At 26.9% G+C, this 8,552-nt stretch overlaps 1 long non-coding RNA gene across 1 annotated transcript; it reads left to right on the top strand.

Annotated features, from left to right (window-relative positions):
- Window positions 1-3,555: 3,555 nt before the first annotated feature.
- Window positions 3,556-6,487, top strand: LOC107175958 (uncharacterized). The gene is made up of 2 exons (XR_008050795.1): window positions 3,556-3,998; window positions 6,015-6,487. It is a non-coding gene; the product is annotated as an uncharacterized LOC107175958 (long non-coding RNA).
- The last annotated feature ends 2,065 nt before the right edge of the window (window positions 6,488-8,552 follow it).

Raw genomic sequence — 8,552 nt, 5'->3', positions numbered from 1 at the left:
CCTTCCATAACATAACATCACTACGGAGAATGAGCCAAATCATTTAAAACTATCCTTGAACTTTTAATCATTCGTAAGCTTCCATAAATTAAATTTAAATAACTAATAATTATTTCAAAGTATTTGACTTAAAACAATTTAATAAAAACTTTCATTCTAAAGACAATTTATAAAATAATTTTTTAATAAATAAATTTCAATTATAAATAATTTTAACGAATGATTTTACTTAACAAAATATTGTAATAAACTAAACAAATCAGTTTCATATACTTATTTTTTTCAACATAATACATACCTTGAATCAAAAGTAATTTAATAGTAAAATTCATGTACTATACATAAATCTACTTACCTCGATCCTCAACAATAAAAAGAACGGTAACCTCAACCACGAGCTCACTCTCGTCCTAAAACATCAAGACACATTCATATCAATATTATTGCTCAATTTGACCTTGATATAAATCCAACATAATCAAGCCTAGTCATAAGCACTAAACCATCAATACTGGTCTAAACCTGACCATCCTATACAAGCTGATTTTTACCAAGCTAATTATATGTTGGAAAATTATAAAAAATTAAAAAGAAACCATAAACACGTGTAGCATTTCATATGAAAATTAAAAAAAAATGAATAAAAGTCAGAAACATATTGCAAAAAGAATTTTACATGCAAATATCCACATTGTCCAGCAATGATAAAAATAGAGGTAGTTGAATTAGAAAATTCGTAAAATATTTAATAATATTGATAAAAATTAGACCACTTGATTTTACAACATTAGAAACATCAAGAAACAATGTACCAAATTTCTAGAATTTTTGAAGATGTAAAACTATTTTAAACGAATTTATATTAAGAGATCAGCAAACCTGTCCAGAGCTTTCAGGTTTGTGTTTTGCACTTAAAAAATCCATAACTTAATGTTAACCCAATGAAAATTAGTCAAATAAACTTTAAATCATATAGGACTCATAATATTATAGGAATATACTTTTATAGGTCTTTCTAAAGCCTTTTAACTACCTAAAATAATTTTATCATCAGCCATTACAATTCTAGAATGCTGTCTCCAGAATTGCAGCAGCCCAACATAATGATTTTTAATAATTTTTATACCAAAAATTATGAAATAAAAAATATAGTAAGTAGACTTAATGTGGATTAAAAAAAAATCAACATAATTTTCAGAGATCACTTGGATAGTCAGAAAAATTGGCGAATTCAGACATGTTGCTGAAAATCAGAATTTTCCAGCACCTCTATTTCAAATTCAAAAATTCACAACAATTTGGTTACTTCGAATCTCTTTGCAAAAAATACATTATTGAAGATGTCTGCTTTAATTTTATGGAAACTTTCATGCAGAAATCAAATAAAAAATAAAGGAAAAAAAACAGTAATCAAAACACACTGCTCATGCCTCATAATGCCTAGTTAGTCATTCACGGTAAAGAGAACAATGCATGCATTCATTATCAACACATAAGATCGTATTAAAGAGCATGTATTAAAGAAGGATAAATACGTCAAAATTTCTTTCAAACATACATAAAAGAAAACTCTAAAATTCTTTGCTTTTATACGTTTGTTTAATTAAAGAGTTTTAAATTGAAGGGAGATAGGAAGAGTTTAAGTTTTATAAAAACACATGCTTTTATAATACAATAAAGATAGATAATCCCTTATAATTTTTTTTAAAAATTAATAAAAAGAATTATACCTTATCTCAATAATGCTAATTAAAATAAATTCACATAAACAAAAGATAAACGATTACATAAATAAGTATAATTAAATTCAAATAGACAAGGAATGGGTGTTACAATAGTCGACAAATAAAAGCACAAATTTGCATTATGAAAAATTTCTATTGACAAAATGTGGATTAGAGTTTTATTTAGTAAGTTGTTACATGCAACCTACTAGTAGGGATCAGTTTCATACTTTCATTAAAATTTAGTTAAACAATGAAAAACTCGTACTTGTACAAATAATCACCAATTTTTTAATATCAATATTCTATAGTGACAACATATGGACTAGGGATTTATTTATTAAGACCATGTATGATATTGAGATACTATAATTTTTAAGTTACAATTGTTGAACGAAAAAAGTTGTAATTATGAAATAAAGCTAATAGCGTATAGTAAATACAACTTTTAAATAATGATTTTGGCAAAATACTAAAGAAATTATAGATTTTTCATCATTTAAGTGATAAATCAAATTAACTCAGTTTCCAAGCCACAACAGCTACTGTTTAGTAAACACTTTAATACTATAACTTAAAGCTACATGCCAAACCTTAATAAATTGTGCAAGCAAACAAAAACAAATAAATGTGCCTTACAGCTCTAATATTCACTACAAGAAATTTGACTTTTTAAGACAATTTTTTTATGACATTTGTAGATTTTGTCATAAAATAATATGTGACGATTTTTTAAAATCGTAGCTAATAATCTCGTCCTGTCCCATGTAATATTTTATAACGAATAATATTTTTTTATAACCCAATAATTGGTCACTTAATCAAATGTTTTGCGACAAACATAAAATTAGCCACAAAATGACATGCTTTTTTTAGTGCAAAAATTTCCCTCCAAAATTAATCATTTTCTGACAAAAATATCATCTTTTATGACAAACAATATGGTGGCGAAATATAATTATAAGTGACATAATCATTTCGTAACTAAAAGAGGGATGTAAAATTGATCAAACCGTTTGTGACGAAAAATATTAGTCTCGAAACTCAACATGGTTTTGATTAATTTTTAAGACCCTATTTTTTTGTCACAGATAATTATCTACTGAGAAAAAACTAAAAAATAGTAGTTTAAAATTTTGTCTCGAGTAATTTTGTATTTCATGACCATTTTTTTTCAGAGACACATTATTTAGTATTCGATTCATTTTTTTTTTTTTACGAACTTTACAACATTGGCCAAAAAAATAATAATAATCAATATTTTTTTAATTATATTATATTTTGTGACCAACAAATTTTTGTTATGTATTTTATTAAATAATTGATATTTTATCTTATTAATGTGTGAAAACATCAATGTACCTCTATGTACTATTAAGAAGATTAAAAAAAAAAAGTCATTACTGTTCCTCTCTTTTGCCACCATCTTCTGAATGAAAGTGAAAATAAATTGAAGTCTTCATACTTTTAGGAGATAAATTGATGATTTTCATTCCAAGTAAAGAGTAAATCGAAGTTTATTCTAAAATGTATTGAAAGACAATTAGCAAATTTTAAATAAAGACTTGAAATTGCTCTTTTTTCTTAAAGTTTAATTACCCAGATTATTGTTTATTATTTAGTTTCATAAAAATTTTGTTTAACTATGTTAGATTAATAAAAAATAAAATAATAGCCTTAAAATAATTAACTTGGATTAATAAAAAATGATAATAGACTTTTTTAAAAACCAATAATAACAAACTTATAATAGCTTCTTTTTTTATTTTTAAAAGAATCCTATAGTAGTTAATTATGTTGGATTTATAAAAAGAATACATATTATATTGGATAAAAAAATAAAAAATAAAAAATACTAAATTTAAATAGAACATAAATTTCTCTAATGAAACCGTGAAATACAAATTAATCCCCTCCCTCACTCCTCGGCCAATTTTGTTGTTATCCAAACAAAACAATTTAATTCCCTCCCACTCTCTCCCTGACCACTTCACTTTAATTGATTTTGTATTAAAAACTACCCATCTTTATCTTTTGTAATCCTTTCCAATTTGTGCGTGTGTTTGTGAATGATGATAACAGAACAAAACCCGCGACTATGGAGGCAACACTGTAACTCTACCTTAGCCGCCGCATAAGCCACTAGAATCACGCCCTTTGCCGCCGCTGAAAAGCTCGCCGCTCAAAGCACGCCACCCTCACCAGTTCACTCACGCATGCCAAAATAAGCCACTCAACAAAATTCACTCGCATCTCTCGTTCTACTTCGAAATTGTGAGTATATATAAACTCAGCCAATTTAATTTTGATTAGTTTAGTTGTGATTGGATTATGTGAAATTTATATTTTTGTGTTTGGTAAAATTAGGGATTGTAATTCTTAGATCTATTATTTGAATATTTTTATGCTTATCAAGTGCTTGATAAAATTCCTAAGAGAATCTAGTAAAAGAAAAACATAAAATACATGCAAATAAATGAAGGAATTTGAAGCAAAGTTTACTAGGTTTTGAGAAACTCTTGCAAAATTAGGATATTAAGATCAATTTGTTTGTCAATTTGGGCAGTGGGTTTAGGTCTGATGATATTAGATTTTTTTTTCCTAATACTCTTTCATAAGAACTCTAGAAAATTGGGATCTTTCTAATTTTTGCTCACTTCATCTTGGTATGTAATTAATCATCTTTCTTTATTTTTTTAAAGAAAATTATAGCTAGTATTAATATAATAAAAAGAGTTAGTAAATTATTTAAGTCCAGCCAATATAATAATAAGTTAAGCTACAAAATTTTAAATATAAAATATTAGGTAGTTTTGATGCGTTGTTTAAAAGGACGATTTTGAAGCTTGGGTTGCTAAAGTAGTAAAGTTTGCTCAAAATATTGTTGGATTTGCTGGGAAGTGACTAAATAAAGATTAACAAGCCTTCCCCCCCACCAAGTGGTTGTTGTATGTTTAGTCAAAATTAATATACTTATCTTCCTTTGTACTGGGATAACAAAAATGTATAGAGAGTTTCCTTAATACTTTGTTTCAGAAAATGTATTGGAGTGAGCGAAAAAGGTTCAAGTAGTCTCCATACAAAATCTAAATGTGTACGCTATTTTGTTTTTCATTTTTTACTTAATCTTTTATTTCTTTCAACTTTATATTTATTTTACTGTAAACATTGATTGATTGACTGCTTAATAATTTAATTTAATTCAAGTTTGATGCCAACTATTTAATAGATTAACTTCAGAGCTTTGGATGCAAAATTTGTGCAAGTGCATCGAGGTTGATTATGTGCTTGTAATCTTTTGATTATATTGTTAATTTGAAGTAATAATGAAAGCAAGTATGTGCTTGTAATCTCCTTTCTTTCATTTAGAATTTTTTCTATCTTTTTAATGGATGAAAGAATTGATTGCGGATATGTTTCATTGAAAAATTTAATTGATGTTGCATTCTTACCTAAATATTTTTATTTATACCTATTTGGCTTGCCATATACGATTCTTTTATGCATTGGCAATCCAAAAAGTAAATGCTACCTAAGTGTTTTCTCAAGTTTTTTTTTTATTGTTAGTATTATTTTTTTAATCATGTAGAGCCAAATATAGATAGAGAAAAATGATGTACCAATAATAGATGATCAAATTGTGAAATACTTTTGGGAAAAATCTTTAATTTTATAAAGCTTGAAAATGATAGGTACCTTCAAAGTCATCATCTACTACAACATTGTCTCAGCAAAATAAGGATAAAAAATTAAAATCAAGGAAGAAGATAGCAAATTTAAGGAAGTTGAAGCATTCATAAAACAACAACTTGTTGTTTACTTAATTCTACTTTTGTGTAATGTTACTTTTATTTTTCTTCTACAATGTAATCTCATTTTAGACTATTTATTGTTACCTTTTAGATTTTAGATTTCTTTGTGATGAATTATATTTATGTTAATAATATTTTTCACTTCAAAGTTCTTTCGTCATTAAATTTTGAATTCTATGACTACATATTGTTATTAAAATTTATGTGAGACTATAAAAATTGTTATTAAAATTTATGTGAGACTATAAAAATTGTCCTTAAAATATGTTTAAGACTAAATAGAAAAATATCATTTTTCTTGATAGTCTCTCTATTAAATAGAAAAATTAGACTTGCCCAATCGATAAAGCTAATTTGTTAAGATTACAAATATATCGCCGACTCAGTCACATTTAGTATCTATGTTCAAGTGAAGTAACATTTAGTAACTAATTGACAAGTACAACTAATGGACAAGTACTTATTCACTTGTTTAAAGTTTCAACCAGCAAACCTGTTAAATAACAAGTGACTTATCACCATTGGGGGAGCCGAGCCGATCGAAGTGCTATAAATAGAGGACTTTGGAGACAGTAAGAAGTCAGCAACCAGAATTCAAAAAGAAGAGAAAAATGGCAAGCCGACTTCAGCTGCAGGAGCAAATAAAAAATGAGGAGCAACAGCAAGGAAATAATGAAGAGCCAAACTAATGATGAGTTTCAATTCTGAATATTCTTAAATTTTAATCAGCAGCGACATGAACTTTGATGTCTTATGTATCCCGGAAACAGTAAGCAATATTATTTTAATTTTGTATCCTATGAATAAAAATATTGGTAATTTTAGTTTGTCTTGCAGGTGCATTTGTTTATTTTATTTTACCTACTAGATATTCATATGTGCTGTACATTATTTATTTAACAGATTTAAGGGTGAGGTTATTCGAACTCATTATATAAATATCTCTTTAAATCCCTTTCACTTATAAAAATTCGAAAGTCATTCTTCTGCTCATTGCACCTCTCAAGTCCTAATGACACATGTATCTTCACTTTCTACTTTTCTTATCTCAACATTCACAAACCCTTTCTGCATTTGCAAGACTTCCATTTTTACCATTGTTCGTTAGTTCACTCAAGTTTCAATATATTATATAGAGATTGAAAATGTATCAAATTATTTGTTAGTTTGCTATATTATGTTCTTGGTTTGGTAAAAGCGTCAGTGGCACTGTATGTAAATCAAAGACTAAGAACTTCCAATAGTTTAGATTTGATCCAAATGTTTTTACTTTGAAAAGGAAAAAAGGAAAAAGAAGAAGAAAAACTTCCGATACATTTGTAAAAGAATCAAAGACCAAATTGTTAGGTTGGGAGTGGTGAGCTCTCCAGTTAGTAATCAAACCAAAAATTAGAGAGCTTTGGATTATAAATTAAGGTAGATAATTGAAATTTCACCGAAATCAGATCATAGATTTCATGAACATGGGTTTCGAGCAGTGCGCAGAGAACTGGTTATTTATCACGTATTCGTCGAGAAAAGTTAAAACTTTTTGTTCTTAAGAGTAATTTTGGTTAAGGAGAATTTTATAATAAAATTTTTAACATTTAATAAGTAAAAGGGTGGAGCTATTTCAACCTACCAAAATGCTCACTAAACCCATTTTCTGAATAAACTCATTAATAAAATTTAATTTTTTTATTTTAAAAATGATGTTAGTGAGGGTTAGCATTACTTCAAAATTTCTTGTTATTATTATCATTTGTGTGTGTAACTGTATGGTGAAAACTAATGTTCAGGCAGGATCAGATCACTGATATGAGGTATACTATATAAAACGAAAATTTTATATATGAAAAAATTTGAAGACAAGAACCTTTATCTTTTAAAATTTTACAAAATAAATGCTGCTCTCGGTAATTTTCATAGGATTGTCATTTGCATTAGTAATTCAGTCTCTGACGGCCAATTTGGGTGTCACCACAGCTATGAAAAAATTATAAATTACAATGTATCCATAAATGTATATTTTTTTGAAAATGAGATAGTGCCTATACAATTTTATTTAGTTTAACTAAGGGTAAGGCTGCTCACACCTCTAAAATTTATTTAAATAGTCACATAGACCCTTAGTTTTATAAATGGTCACGTAGACCCCTTAATTTCATAAATGACTATTATTCCCTTTGATTATAATAACCTAAATAAATATACACATAGTAATAAAATAAAAATAATAAATAAGTATCATATGATACAAATAAAATATTACAATAAGTATAATTAATAAAATAACGTATATAATGAAATTGTTTTAATATTAATTTATTATTAGTCTATCCCAACGGGTATTATTAATATTAAAGTCTATAAATCCAAAAATTGACTTTAAGATTTATACTAATGTAGACATAATTTAAAAAGATATTATAAATAAAATAATATAAAATTTATAAACTACTGTGAATGTTATTGTTAGAGTGCAATTTATGCACTAGTTTTGCATTATTTACTTCCCTTAATATCGATGTTTTGCACTTAATAATAATGGTTTACTTGTGTTTTACTTTTGTAGGTGCAATTCTATTGATTGGTGATAAAATTGAGCTAAAAGATGATGTTTAAGGATGATTGTTCTCTTGGAGAAATTATGAGCGTCAGAATAACTTTGTTGATAAGGCGTGGGCGCGTGCTGTCAACTGCGGAACTGCAGTTTTTAGTTTAACATGTTTTGTATTTTTTGTTATTTTTGTAATTACGAATTTAATATTTCATATATTAGTATTTTATTTTAAATAGAATTATAAAAGAGAAGAGAGAGAGAGTATTTAAGGGAGGAATCTATTGTGAAAAAGGGGGGAATGGGATTGGAGAAAAAGAAAGAAACCCTAGATTTAATCTTTTCTCTTCTTTTTATGAAGAACTAAACCTATTTTTCTAGTTGAAGGTTAATGAAGCTTTGATTCATCACTACTGTAAGATCTTTCTTGTGCTTTAATTGTTTTATTGCTTTTTGGGTATTTGTTTATTCTCTGAA

The sequence above is a fragment of the Citrus sinensis genome, chromosome 8, assembly GCF_022201045.2.
Source record: "Citrus sinensis cultivar Valencia sweet orange chromosome 8, DVS_A1.0, whole genome shotgun sequence".
Classification (NCBI taxonomy): domain Eukaryota; kingdom Viridiplantae; phylum Streptophyta; class Magnoliopsida; order Sapindales; family Rutaceae; genus Citrus; species Citrus sinensis.
Note: the sequence above shows the minus strand (reverse complement) of the source record. Positions and strands in the feature narration are given on the sequence as shown.